This window comes from Miniopterus schreibersii, assembly GCF_964146895.1.
Source record: "Miniopterus schreibersii genome assembly, chromosome: 7".
Taxonomy (NCBI): Eukaryota; Metazoa; Chordata; class Mammalia; order Chiroptera; family Miniopteridae; genus Miniopterus; species Miniopterus schreibersii.
The window spans coordinates 40,144,275-40,158,047 of NC_138108.1; the positions used below are offsets into that span (position 1 = coordinate 40,144,275).

Consider the following 13,773-nt stretch of genomic DNA (forward strand, 5'->3'; position numbering starts at 1 on the left):
TACTTAATAATGCCACACTCACATAACTTTTATTACAGTATATTGTTATAATTGTTCTATTTTATAATTGTTAATCTCTTAATGTGCCTAATTTATAAATTAAACTATCGTAGGTATGTATGTATAGGAAAAAAACCAGTGTATATTAGGGTTTGATACTATCCCCAGTTTCAGGCATTCACTGGGGGTCTCGAAATGTACCCCCCATAGATAAAGGGGGGCTACTGTATCTTGAGAAACTTCTAAGTATTCTGTTTACGTGGTAGTCCTCATTTCCCATTAGAGCTGGTAGGAATTGAGTTCTAGCTATGCTTGTATAAGAGTTCCCTTGTACTGCTGTACACTTCACATTTCTTCATAAAGCTTTGGGCTACTGTATCTTGAGAAACTTCTAAGTATTCTGTTTACGTGGTAGTCCTCATTTCCCATTAGAGCTGGTAGGAATTGAGTTCTAGCTATGCTTGTATAAGAGTTCCCTTGTACTGCTGTACACTTCACATTTCTTCATAAAGCTTTAACCAGTAACTTTTCCCACTGTGCCCCATGCTTGATTATATATAGTATGTGTATATATGTATAATTGTCAGTATACAAACATATGTATTGTCATATATATGCCATATATATAACTGTCATGTGCATGGGGCTGAAATCATAACGGATTGATATTAGCTAGAATCAAATTGGACAACCTTGGCTCCACATCAAATGACACTTTTTGTTAAACAGTTTGCCATTCGTGCTATAGAAAGTGTTCAGTAACGTAGGAAATGCTCACTGAAGAATGACCAAAGGAATGTTATTCTGTAATGGCGTAGGCTCTGGCATCTTACATGTTCTGAATACTGAAAATCTTACTAGTGATAGCTATACTTCTTTCCGGAGAAATTTCCTTAATATCAGGTAACTCAAGAATCAAGTTTAAAAAAAACACTTTTTTTGCTAAAAATAATAATAACAGCTAATATCCATTTGTCCTGTTGACTTCCCACGGTCAGACTCAAAATTAGTAAGTTCTAGTAAAGTCAGGTTTCCAAACCCCCAGAGCCCACACTTGTAACCGCTACCCTGGCATCAAAGCTAGTAGCACAGAGTGAGGCAGGTCCTAGTCAGCACTGAAATTCAGTCAGCCTGGTGGTCAGTATGTAATTCCTCTTCTTCCTAAGCACCCAGGGGTGATCGCTCAGGCAGCTTTGTTCTTTTGCTTGTTTGATGTGTTCATAGAGACATCCCAGAACATTGTTTCAGTCATTATTTTCCTGAACCTGATGGATATATTGTCATCTTCTGCTCCAGGTTTCTGCTTTTCCTAAGAAAATGTGTTTTGTGACCAGCCTTTGAGCAGCCTAAGTTCGCCCATTGCTGTCACGCAAGAAGACCACAGTGCTCTGTGCAATCTAAATTTGAATAACTGGGTTTCATATGCATGTTTTCTGTTTTATGATCTAGCAAAGTGCTGAGTCACTATAGTTCTGTGCACCATATGTTGAAGCGTGGGCTGTGCAGGAAGGAGACATGATGACTGGACAGCAGCCCACTCGACTCTGGGAATACCAGAGGGCATAGCCACTATCCAGCATTCTCTTTCTGACCTTAGACTCTTAGTTTGATGACCCATGTAGAAGAATTTGTGGTTGAGGCACGAAAGGGTTCCAAGGCAGAAAATAGTGTTAGGGTAATCCTGGATCACTAATGAAGCTCTGAGAGCCCTCCTAATGTTCCTTGTATATTCACTGACATTAAATGAAGAGAGAGAGAAAATAGCAGTTGTTGTTATCATTCTTCATATACCAGGAACATTCAGGACCTTCTTCACCCAGAATTTTGAGAATATGTTTATAAATTCGTTTTTTTCCCATTGCTGCCAGTATTATGCATAGCAAGAGGTTATATTTTTCGATTTTTGGTCTTCTATACACATAGCTGAGTCAGAATTTTTCAAACCTTCTCGCAGTCTCAACTCTGAACACATTAGACGTAGGTGAGCACCAGCCTGCATTTACGGCCCCCCTCCCTCCCGACAGAGTGAGCAGCCCCGGGATTTCACTTGCTTCCTTCGCCCTGCCTTCCATGGTTTGTCTGAGAGCTGCTGAAACGGTGGTGGCTGCTCTGCCACTCCCTTCACCACGCTCCTCTCTCGCATCCTAGGTCGTCCTAGGTTGCTCATTTTGTGCGCATCCCTAGCAGAAGTGATTCATGGTGTAAATATTAGAGGATGTGGAAAACTTCAGGATTGTAGGAAGTTGTTTGCATATTCTAGCAGGAATTTTAACTAGGGAAATTAGAAGTTGGGAAGGGATTACTGCCCTTGACCTTGTAGGACTCCTTCATAAAGTGCATGTGGTAAGTTACCTTCCTGTTACTAATCCCATCAGGACGATGAAGCCTCAGGATACCACCCTACTGTTGTGGGCCTTGGAAAGCGGGCCTTCTTGGAGTTGATAGATTTAGTGAAATGGAAACTCTCTTTGGACATGGGAGCCAGAGATTATCCTAAATATTTCCTTAAAGATTATACTCACGCTTGAGCTACAAGGAAACCAACAGTAGCAAGAAGACTTTAGTAGCATCATGAATGAACCTGGCCATAAGGATATCAGCTTGTTTCTACTATCCTTGGGTCTTGAAGCTAAATAGACATCTCAGGGCTTTTATTGTCCATTTTTCAGTCTAGTGGTAGTTGTACTCGTTAGCTGCACTTGAATTACTTCCTAAGACATCTGCATTCTGCATCTGAGAAGTTGTCTTGCTTTTCTTCTCACATGAACTGCCTTAGATTGTTTTTCTTCAATCTCCAAGTCAGTTGGCTTTATTTAGGGTTGGACAAAAGTAGGTTTACAATTCTATGGAAAAGAATACAATAATTAATAATAATATAAGAATAAACTTTTATGTTTCTCGTACTCAAAACTGTAAGCCCTCATGAAGTTTACATTCTAGTGGGAAGAGACAAAAACAACATAAGTTGGTAAAATGTTGGTATTTTAGAGGTAAGTGCTAAAGAGAAAACTGCAACAATAACTGAGAACAGAGGGGATCTGAATTGTCAGGGAGGGCCTCACTGAGATGACTTTTTAATTTAATTTTTAAATTTTTCAATTACATTTGACATTCAATATTATATTAGTTTTAGGTATACAGTGTAGTAGTTAGACATTTATATAATGTATGAAGTGATCCCTGCGATAAGCCTAGTACCCACTTGACACCATACGTAGTTATTACAATATTGTAGACTATATTCTCTCTGCTGTACTTTACAGCCCTGTGACAGTTTTGTAACTACTAATTTGTACTGTGTAATCCCTTCACCCTTTTTCCCCAAACTGCTTCCATCTGGCAACCATCAGTTTAGAGAAAGTGACTTTTGAGTAAAGAACTGAAGGACATGAGGGAGCAGCTCACAGAGATACCTGGAGGATGAATATTCCAGTCCAAGGGAGCAGCTAGGTGGAGGTGTTCCTCGTATATTTGATGAATGGCAAGGAAATCAAGGAGACTGGAGAAAAGTCAGTGAATGGGAGGGAAGTAGGCGATAAACTCAGCAAAGTGAGAAGGACAGCCATCTAAGGTCCTGTAGGTCAGCGCCCCTGAAAAAGCAGGCACATACCCATCACCCAGGAACCTTGTGAAAATGCAGATGCTGATTCGTAGATGGACATTCAGTCCTGCAATTTTGTATTTCTGACAAATTACCAAGTGCTGTCAATGTTGTGGTCCTCTTTGAATAGCTGTACTGTAGGCAGTTATAAAGAGTTTGGCTTTTATTCTGAGTGGCAGAGGAAGCCATTGGAGAGGATGTGGCAGAAGAGTGTCATGTTCTGACTTATGTTTTAACATACTAGCTGTAAGTATTAATAACATATTAGGTCTGTAATCCCTTGTGCACAACCCTTGGTAACAGATGTGTGTTACAATTCAGAATATTTTAGATTTTAGAAAGGTAATATGTTTCTCATATATAGAGTATATTTTATAATATCCCAGTAGTCTGAGACATCACTCTAATTACACATTAATATTTCTGCAGTGAAACAAATGAACAGTTACACTCTGTGGAATAAATAAAGACTGTAAATATTCTCTCATCTGTTCAGGTGAGGTTTCTGCCATCAAGTGAGTTATAAAGAATTTAAAAATAGTTTCGGATTTAGGTCAGACCAGAGTTTGCTGCAAAATGAATTACAAAAATACCTTCACTTTGTAAAGCATTTGAGTTTTTAAATTAAGGAAAGGTGGGACTCTGTTACTCTTTTACTTTCAGTTAGCTGCCGCTCATGTCCCCAGACTGCAGGAAGTTCTTTAAGACAAATAAGTCTCATACACATGTTCATTTTAGGCCTTATTGAATACAACTGTCGGCAAGAGAGACCACAACCCCAGCTCTTTCGTGCCCTGGGCTCTTCTTTCAAAGGAGGAAAAATAGGTACCTATCAATTTGGAACACAAGTTCTCATTTCCAGAGAAGTTTTGCATTTTGGCAGCCTATACTGTCATGTGTGCAGTCAAAGCAGTTAATTAAAACATGCTGAGCATTTTATTATACCTTGGGACAGTTAGCATGTGCTTAGAATTATCCAACTGTGCTCATTTGTGGTTGACACAGTATTACTTCTCTGATTCCACTTTCTTTCCTACAGCTGTGAGCTGCCCTATTCCACATTTGGCTCCACATTTGGTTCCACATTTGGTAATCTAAAGCAAACTTCTCTGTGTTCTTCAAAATCCACTTTTTTTTTAAGTGACTGATTGGTTTTCCGAGACAAGTCCAGTTTAAAAGAAGTGCTTTAGGAAGTTATCATGGTAAGATGAAGAATGTTGTGATCTTTCCCATCTCAGTTATCTGTGATGTCAAAGTACAGTCATCCCTCAACATCCTTTGGGGATTGTTTCTAGGACCCCCCCCCCACCCCTCCAGATGCCAAAATCTGGGGATGCTCAATTCCCTTATGTAAAATGGCATAAGATTTGCATATAACCTGTGCACATACTCCCGTATGCTTTGACATCTCTAGATTATAATGTAGTACAATGTAAATGCTGTGTACATCGTTGTTACACTCTATGGTTTTGGGAATAATGACGAAAAAAGTCTGCACATGTTTAGTACAGAGCAATTATCTGAGGCCTAACTACATAGTACATGTCAGCAACAACATAACATTTAAAAGATATTCTAGATCCACAGTTGGTTGAATCTACAAATGCAGAACCCACAAATACAAAGAGCCAACTATATTATATTAGTAAAAGGAGCATTATCTCTCTTTTTCTCCATGGAGTTTCATTAACGGGTTAATATATCCTATATTCTGGGTACCTGTCCTCTTGATAAAGCTTGAAAACACTGATGATGTAAGGCAAGACTTTGAATGGTTGTTGTTTTAATGCTTGCTGACAAAATGGTTTATCGACTGTCATCATTGGGAAATCCCAACTATTCTATGAATCTGTGTCAAAAATATAATGCACATTCTAATAAACATATTCTATTGCATACTCCTAAGCCTGAGAATATGGTGATAGATTCCTTTGCCAAGGGCAAGGATCCAAGTGAATCACTGCTACAGAACTGTGTTAGTGTATGAGAAATTCGTGGGTTAGTGATACTTTCTCCCAAAGGATGAATAATAACAAGGAGAAAAACATTGTTTACAGCTTTCCTTCAAGAAAAGAACAAGGAGGATATATATATACTGTGTCTATTGAAGGTGGTGAGGGCATTGTTGACAGCTGAGTAGGACACTGAAAGTATAGTTTTAGTTGATTATTTTCCAGGACTCATATTTATAAAAAGTAAAAATTCTATACGGTTACATTTTTATATCTGTAATTTCAAGTGCTCTGGATGGTTAAAAGTCTAAATTGCTGCATTTGGGAAAAGTATTTATCAGATATATTCTTTGTGTGTGTGTGTGGTGAAGTGTATATACTATATGGTATATACTTTTAAGGATGAAATGTAAGACCTTCATAACAATTTGATTTATTGAGTTTAATTTTAGACATTTGAGATGCGGAGAAATCAACTGCCATTGTTGTGATTGTGTATTCTATTTTTTGTGGTAGAGGGTCTTAGAAAATGCATCATATTATTAAGATGAATTTTTATTTTTACCTAACTAACAAAATTCAAATGGAAGCCATTTGGAAATGTTGAGATGTTGTTGAGAGGCTTGGCAGGAGCTAAATAAATCTCTTCTAGAAGTTCTCTGTTAGAAAAGTTGTGGTTAAGTGAGCCTATCTGAGGACTTACTGTTAATATGCCAGCGTGTTAGGATAAATATTATCAGAAATTGTCAAATCCTTTAAAGAAAAAAGCCTCTGATGTGACTTGTCTAGAAGAAGAAATAGATTAGATAAGACTGTCAGCTGATTTCTCAGCAGAAACTTTGCAGGCCAGAAGGGATTGACATGAAATATTCAAAGTAATGAAAAGCAAGGACTGTCAACCAAGATTACTTTACCCAGCAAAACTATCATTTAGAATCGAAGGACAGGTAAAAAGCTTCCCAGACAAGAAAATGCTAAAGAAGTTCATCACCACCAAACCAGTATTATAAGAAATGTTAAAGGGTCTTCTTTAAGAAGAAGGAAAAAAATATGAATAATAAATGGCCATAAAAAAGAATAAAATTTTACCATTTGCAATAGCAGGGATGGAACTAAAGGATATGTTAAGTGAAATAAGTCAGACAGAGAAAGAGAAACATCATAGGATTTCACCTATATGTGGAGTCTAAAGAACAATATAAACAAACAGAAACAGACTCATAGATACAGAAAACAGATTGGTGGTTGCCAGAGAGGGGAGAGGACTTGGGGAATTGGGTGAAAAAGGTGAAGGGATTGAGAAGAGATTGGTAGCTACAAAATAGTCATGGGGAATTAAAGTACAGCATAGGAAATAGAGTAAATAATATTGTAATAACTATGTTTGGTGCCAGTTGGGTACTGGAAATATCAGGGGGAACACTTTGTAAAGTATGTGATTGTCTAACCAGTATGCTGAACACCTGAAACTAATACAAAGTAATATTGAATATAAACTAATTTAAAAAATTTAAAAGAAAAAAAAATTTTTTTAAAAGAAAATAGAAGTAGTAGGTTGGAAATAACCCTTACCTTTTAATTGAGTTGAATAAGTTCCAGTGTATAGCTTTTTGTTTCCAGGGGTACAGTGAAAAGATTGGAATAAGCAAGAGGATTTTGTTTGTGTAGTTTGCTTGCTAGGTCTGCCAAGCTGGTTAGAGGAAACACTGTTAGGTCTTTATTAAAAGCCAAGCTTGAGTTTTAAAAAGGAGAGGTTTCCAAGTTTGGTTCACATTACATTTAGAAGGCTTTGTTGTCCAAAGCAAGGGGCCATGGCAAAGAGTTGAGCACTGCATTTGCAGAAGATTTGTTTTGGAGATCTTTGAAGGAGTTACCTGTGAGCACTGTATTTGCACAGTCTCAAAAGTTTTTTTCCGTATACAACAGTTCTGGGTCATTATTCTCCAAAGAATTAAAAACAATTATCTTTGGTTTTAAAAATAGTTTATTTCTGTCAGAATTGTATCATGACACATCAGTTTTCAGCTTGGAACCATTTTAAATGACTTTTCCTTCTAAGGGTAAATTTTACTGACCTGATTTGGCCATGACTTTGCATAGTGAATTTTAATTATCTTAGTTGAAATGCTTGCTTTTCCACGTTTTGGATCATTTTCTAGGAAAGAAGTTTAGTCAGGATATGAGGTATCTAGAAACCTAGCAAAGCTATTTTTATTTGTTTCATCCTTTAGAATTGTATATGTTATTATGAGCATTTTAACTTTTGCTGTGAATTTTTATGTTCCAAGAAATACATTTCTTTTAGAGTAAAAAGTTTGATTATTTTCTTTGTGACTCTTTCAAATATTAAAAAATAGTAATTGTTTGGTATTTATTGTGAATTTTATGCCCTTGTTCTTTTAACGGGTTACTTTGTAGTGAAATAGATTTTTGTGGTCACAAGCATGTCATTATTTTGGTATGCCAAATTTGGTACAGAAACAGAAAAGCAACAGGTGGGGATTAATCATTTCTGCCTTGCATTTTCTGATTAAAGCAGGACAGGGAATCTTTTGCCAGTTAGTTGAAAGGTGAGTCTTCATTTGAAGGAAAGAAATGCTCTTTCTGTCAATAAATACCATTCTTTTTTTCAGAAATCAAAATTGTTAATTTTCAAATCAGAGGCAATCTGAAACAAACGTGCTGTAAAACATTAGTCACATGGTTTTTCAGTGTTCCTGTGTCATTAGCGTAAACCACATTTAAAATGCAACACAGGCCTTTTTGAGAAAATCTATCATATTGTTAAAGAGTTATAAAAGCCTTTTTGGTTTGAGCCTAAAACAACAAATAGCTTAAATTTAACATTCTAGTCTTTTCTGGAATGAACTATTTATTTTTTTAAATAAAAAGTTAAGCAGGTTTAAACTTTACCAGAATATTGTTCTAAACCAAAAATTTATAAGATGTAACTATGTAATGATACAAAAAACTATGAAAACAAGAAACTTCCTTTAGTTTCAAAGGTCAGTCATTTTCAGTGACATCCATAGTTATACTGGTTATAAACAGGTTCTACTTGGAGAGAGCATCAAGATTTACTCAGTCATAAAATGTTTTAAGTTAATCTAAAAGTTCAGAACATTAGGGTATTTATACATACATTTAATCTTATCAGTCAATAAATGAACACTTTACCTCCCAAATAGCTTTAATATTATAAATTATACTATATTATATAATATCAAAGATACCCTAGATATATTTTACTAAGGTTTGTAAAATTATTGCCTAAAGGTACAGATAAATATCTTGAGATTTTTAATATTTAAAGGAAAAATGAATGTCCTGAAAATGCTAAGATTTAGAGAAAAAAAGGAGTACAAAAGGAAATTATAGGCAAAAATCTTTAATACTAAGTCTTGCTTAAAATCTGTATCTTTGAGTTTATAAAAGCAAGAAAAAATTGGAGTTATTTTTTATAAAAATAAAAATATAAAAGATTTCTTTGCCTCACAGTTCTAGCAATTACACAAAACTGAGTGAAAAATTTAAGAAACTATTGTCTTTTCCATAATGAGTGCTTGCCATTCAGTAGGTTCAGTTAGAACAGGGACAAGAGATAAATGAAAGACCCCCTAGGAGTCCCTGGATTTGTTGTTTCCACAAAGTCAAACTATTTTAATAATAATAGGACATTATTTGCCTTTTCACTGTTATTCTTTCACAAGTGTCTAGTTTAATTTTCTAGAATACATGGCGGGTGTTATTGCAACATATTAAATACAGAAGCAGATATGAGAATCTTGGTATCTTCAGTTACAACAGACATTAAAGAGATTTGCCAAATGTAAAACACATTTTTGTTTTGAAAAATAAAGTTATTTTCTTATAACAGTGTTATGTTAAGATACAATGGGTTTATTATTTTTTAAATAAGTTATTAAATAACTTGAGTTCTCAGTTTAAATTTCTTTTGTTTTTTTAAAAATATATCTTTATTGATTTCAGAGAGAGGAAAGGAGAGGGAGAGAGAGAGACAGAAACACCAATGATGATAGACTCGTTGATCGAACCCACAACCCGGGCATGTGTCCTGACTGGCAATTGAACCCCGGTCGTCTGGATTCTAGGTCGACACTCAACCGCTGAGCCACACCCGGCTGGGCCTCGGTTTAAATTTCTAACATGGCTAATATTGATAGATACTGAAAGCTCTTTGTAATCCAGGTTTTTTAAATAAAGTTTAAGAGCCACTTGTTTAAAAGACTTAAGAGAACAGACTTTCTCACACATTACAAGTTGTTCTATTGTTGGGCATTTAGGTTGGATTCAGTTTTTTAGTTTTAAATGTAATATTGCAACAGTATTTTCTTAACATTCTTAATTATTTTACTGTAACTTCCTGGAGATAGAACTGCAGGGCCAAGAAGATATGCAGAAGGAACTGGCCTATTATGTAAATTCAGGGGCCAACTATGCACCATATTTTTTTAATTAGTGCTCCAATTAGTAGGAAATTCAGTATCTTCCTCTTTAGACAGCCTCCTTTTCCAGGTTTGAACCCCAGGAGGCTTACTTTGTCCCGAAGTGGCCCATCCTCTTCCCAGCACCAGAAAGAGAACAGTGTAACATACACTATTCATCTTCTCTTTATCATGTTCTGGTCAGTGTTAAAGACCAGCCCATGTTGTTTGTTGATAGTTGCTTGTCTGACTGCTGCTAGGACGATGTTTCTGGTTAGATGTGGCCCAGGGCACAGTAGCGACCCCAGTTGGAGGTCATGATTGCAGTTAGTTCGCACTCTTACACAGTGTACTCAACAATTCAGTGTCCCAGGGAAGCCGAGGTCAGAGACCTTTCTGGCATCCGCCTCATGCAGGGCCAGAATCTGTCCTTAAAAAACCTATAAGCCCTTGTGTGACCCTAGATCACTAGTTGCAATTAATTAGTCTTCAAGGCCGTTTTATTGCAGGAGTGTGTCTGCCTTTTCTTGCCAGTAGAACTTGGTTTGGGCTGAGTTTCTTCTGACAGAACTCCCTAACTTTGGATCTGAGGAATCAATGATTGGGATATTGTTTCTTCCCTAACAGAAGGATTTAGGGTACAGGAAAATTGGTCTCTCTGCCTCTAGCAACTAATTCTGCATATTAAGAGGTTGAGACATGCTTTTCCAAGCCATCCAGCTTCCCCTTCCACTGGGCCCTTTCCCAGGTACCTAACAGCGGTGCCTGCCCTTTGCCTAGCTTGATCAACGGGAAGATCCACACTAAGGTGACCTAAGGTCTCTACCATTGAATGTAAGAAAGACTCACAATTTTTAAATTTCAAGAGCATCTCACTTAAGCTCTGCCTTAACAGATGCCTGTTATACACTTTTAAAGTCTTATGTATCACCAATTGCTCTCCAGAGAGGTTATGCGAGTTTACACTCCCATCAGCAAAAAATGATTACTAGGAGTCAAACTGTGCTCTTAAATGTCACATAATTAGGATTGTTTTAACACTAAAGGAAACTCAACTTTTCTTCTGATAGTTCTTGGTTATTTGCTAAATACTCATTTTATTTGGCCACATAATTGTGATCTGTAGCTCCTTGAGTAACACTTCTGTAACAGAGTAGGTGTACAAGGAAGAACACCTGTGTAGTAGAGTAGGTGTATGGGGAAGAGCAAAATAGTAAGATGCACGGCTGAAGTCATTGACAGTGACTTCAGGCTTATACAGTAACATCATTGTGTTTTTACACTCATTTTTGGTGAGGCAGGAGAGGGTACTCATTTTCTAAAGGTGTCCTAAGTAAAAGGCACTTTCAGTATGATACCTAATTCAGTCCTCACAACAAATGTGTTGCCTCTGTTCCCATTTTAGATATTGCTATTATGTTTTATAAAAAAATTAAGATTCAGAGAAGTAGCAAATTTCCTAAAGTCACACGGCAAGTAAAGATGGTGGTTCTTCTAATAAAGTCCAGTCTAGGACTAGATACACAGTTCCTCAGAGACAGGACTTTGAATACGAGCCTCTTTCTTGCTTACCTTTGCCAGAGTCAAAGCAATCTGCAGGAGGCCCTCAGTGTTCATAGATACAGGGTTTGCAAGGAGTCAGGGCCAACTACAGAGTTAGGGGGCACAGTCCCAAAGACTTCCCTCACTTCTCACACCATCTGCAAGTTGGAGGGGTGTCCCCCAAAGCACCCTCAGGTTTATAATTTGCTGAAAGAACTAACAGAATTCATTGAACATTACACTGACAGTCATGATTTATTACAGGGAAAGGATACAGGTTGAGATGAGCCAAAGGAAGAAGCACACAAGGCAGGGTCCAGGAGAAGTACAACACTCAAAGCTCCCCTTGTTCTCTCTCCGTGAAGTCAGGTACATATGCTTCCAGCACTGATGTGTGACAGTACACGTGGAGTAGGTTTTTCATTGACATTTTTTGGGCAACATCGGTTAATAAAATTATATGGGTTTTAGGGCCTGAAAAAGGTGAAGCGATTAAGCAAAAACCAACAACAACCTTATAGACAACATTATGGTGATTACTAGCGGGAAAGGGGTGGGGGAGAGGAAAGGGTAAGGGGAATGGAAGGAGACTTGGCTTGGGGTGGTGAACACACAATACAATATATAGATGATGTTATAGAATTGGACACATGGAGTATTTCAAACCAAGGAAACTCCCAAGCCTTGAGCTCTTATTGGGGCTTTATTATGTACACATGGTTGATTGATTGTCCACAGTGGTTAATCTCACTCTCTAGGTCGGCTGATACCTTGTGACCCAAAGCCCCACTGTAAGTCACATTGCTGTTCTCTGGCCAGCCTGAGGCTCACAAGCAAATAAAATTACCTCTTAGGAGCTGAGGGCAAAACCAGACCTCTTAGGGTAAGGTTAAATTCTTTACTCTGGGCCCCAGCCTGGTTGAGTGCCCTTCCCGTTCCTGGTCACACATTGGTGTCTTCTGCATGGTGGGTTAGGAGGTGCCTGGTCACTGCAGCTTATGCTGATCACACCCTGGAAAGGGGGCTAAGACACACATGGAATACAGGCAATTGCCGAGGGAGTGAATGTGTGTTCTCCTGTTAATCCCTGAACCAGGTTAGGATAGCATTCATATGTCATCAATGAAATTGTAAATTACTTGAATGCTCACAGGCAAAACTTTTAGTATTAAAAATATATAACTGAATTAACTATAATTTACTTATTAAGACAAATGTCAATATAATTAAACCTCCCCCACACCCTAGCAGAGTAAATATGTATATATATGTGTATATCACTGCACGTAGGTCATATTTCATTCTAATTTTATGTCATTACTAAGCCGATTCACCTGAGTTGGCTTTTTTCTTAAATAATTGCTCTTTCGTGTGTAGTTAATCCTCATTATTCATGATTCTGTATTTGCAGATTTGCTAGCATTTATTTGTAATCCTAAAATAAATACCTGTGACATTTTCATGGTCATTTGCCAATGATCGCAAAGTGACAAATATTTGAGTTGTATGATCTGCATATTCCCAGCTGAGGTCAAACGAGGTGACCCTCTGTCGTCTTTGTTTTAACTCTCATACTGTAAACAAGTGTCATCTTCATAGTCTATTTAGTGCCTCATTTTTTGCATTTTGTGGGGGTTTGATTGGTGATTTTGCTGTTTAAAATGGCCCCACGCATACTGCCAAAGTTCCCTCTGAGATGTATCTTATGGAGAAAATAAATGTGTTAGATAAGCTTCATTGAGGCATGAGTTATAATGCTGTTGGCTGTGAGTTCAGTGTTAATGAATCAACAGTATATACTAAATGAGGTATTTTTAAACAGAAACACACAAAAATACAGTTATGTATTGTTCGGTTGATGAAAGGATGGCCAGAGGCACACAGGAACCTAACCTTATGTTTCTTCTAGGAGCAGTGGTTCAGTATTTAGTCAGTCAGTGTTTGAGGTGACTTTATAGAACATAACTACTGTGAGTAATAAGAGTCAACTGTATTTGCTGCATTACTTTATCTGTATTCATTTATTCATGTAATCTTCTATTCTTTAAGAAAACATTTGAACACTTCTGCTCGGTGCCAAGCAACTTCTGCATGACTTACACTTTCCCTTTTGTGTTCTTTTGCCCATTAAGTAGTCTTGCTGTTGCCCAGTGACTCAAAGTATTTGTGTGGTTTATGATCACACATCATAGATGAGGTATCAGATTGCATTTAAAGGTTGGGAGTTGAGTGC

The 13,773-nt window shown here is 37.2% G+C and overlaps 1 protein-coding gene across 7 annotated transcripts in view; it reads left to right on the plus strand.

Moving 5' to 3' along the window:
• CHN1 (chimerin 1) overlaps positions 1–13,773 on the plus strand; it is a 125,524-nt gene that overhangs the window by 22,235 nt on the left and 89,516 nt on the right. For 2 of the 7 annotated variants that reach the window (XM_081143285.1, XM_081143291.1), the window contains exon 2: positions 11,805–11,909. The exons of 4 other annotated variants lie outside the window; for them this stretch is intronic. The gene's annotated coding sequence lies outside the window, so the exon portion shown is untranslated. Of the gene's footprint in view, positions 1–11,804; positions 11,910–13,449; positions 13,511–13,773 lie in introns of all 7 variants that reach the window. One more of the 7 variants, XM_081143286.1, reaches the window with a different exon arrangement.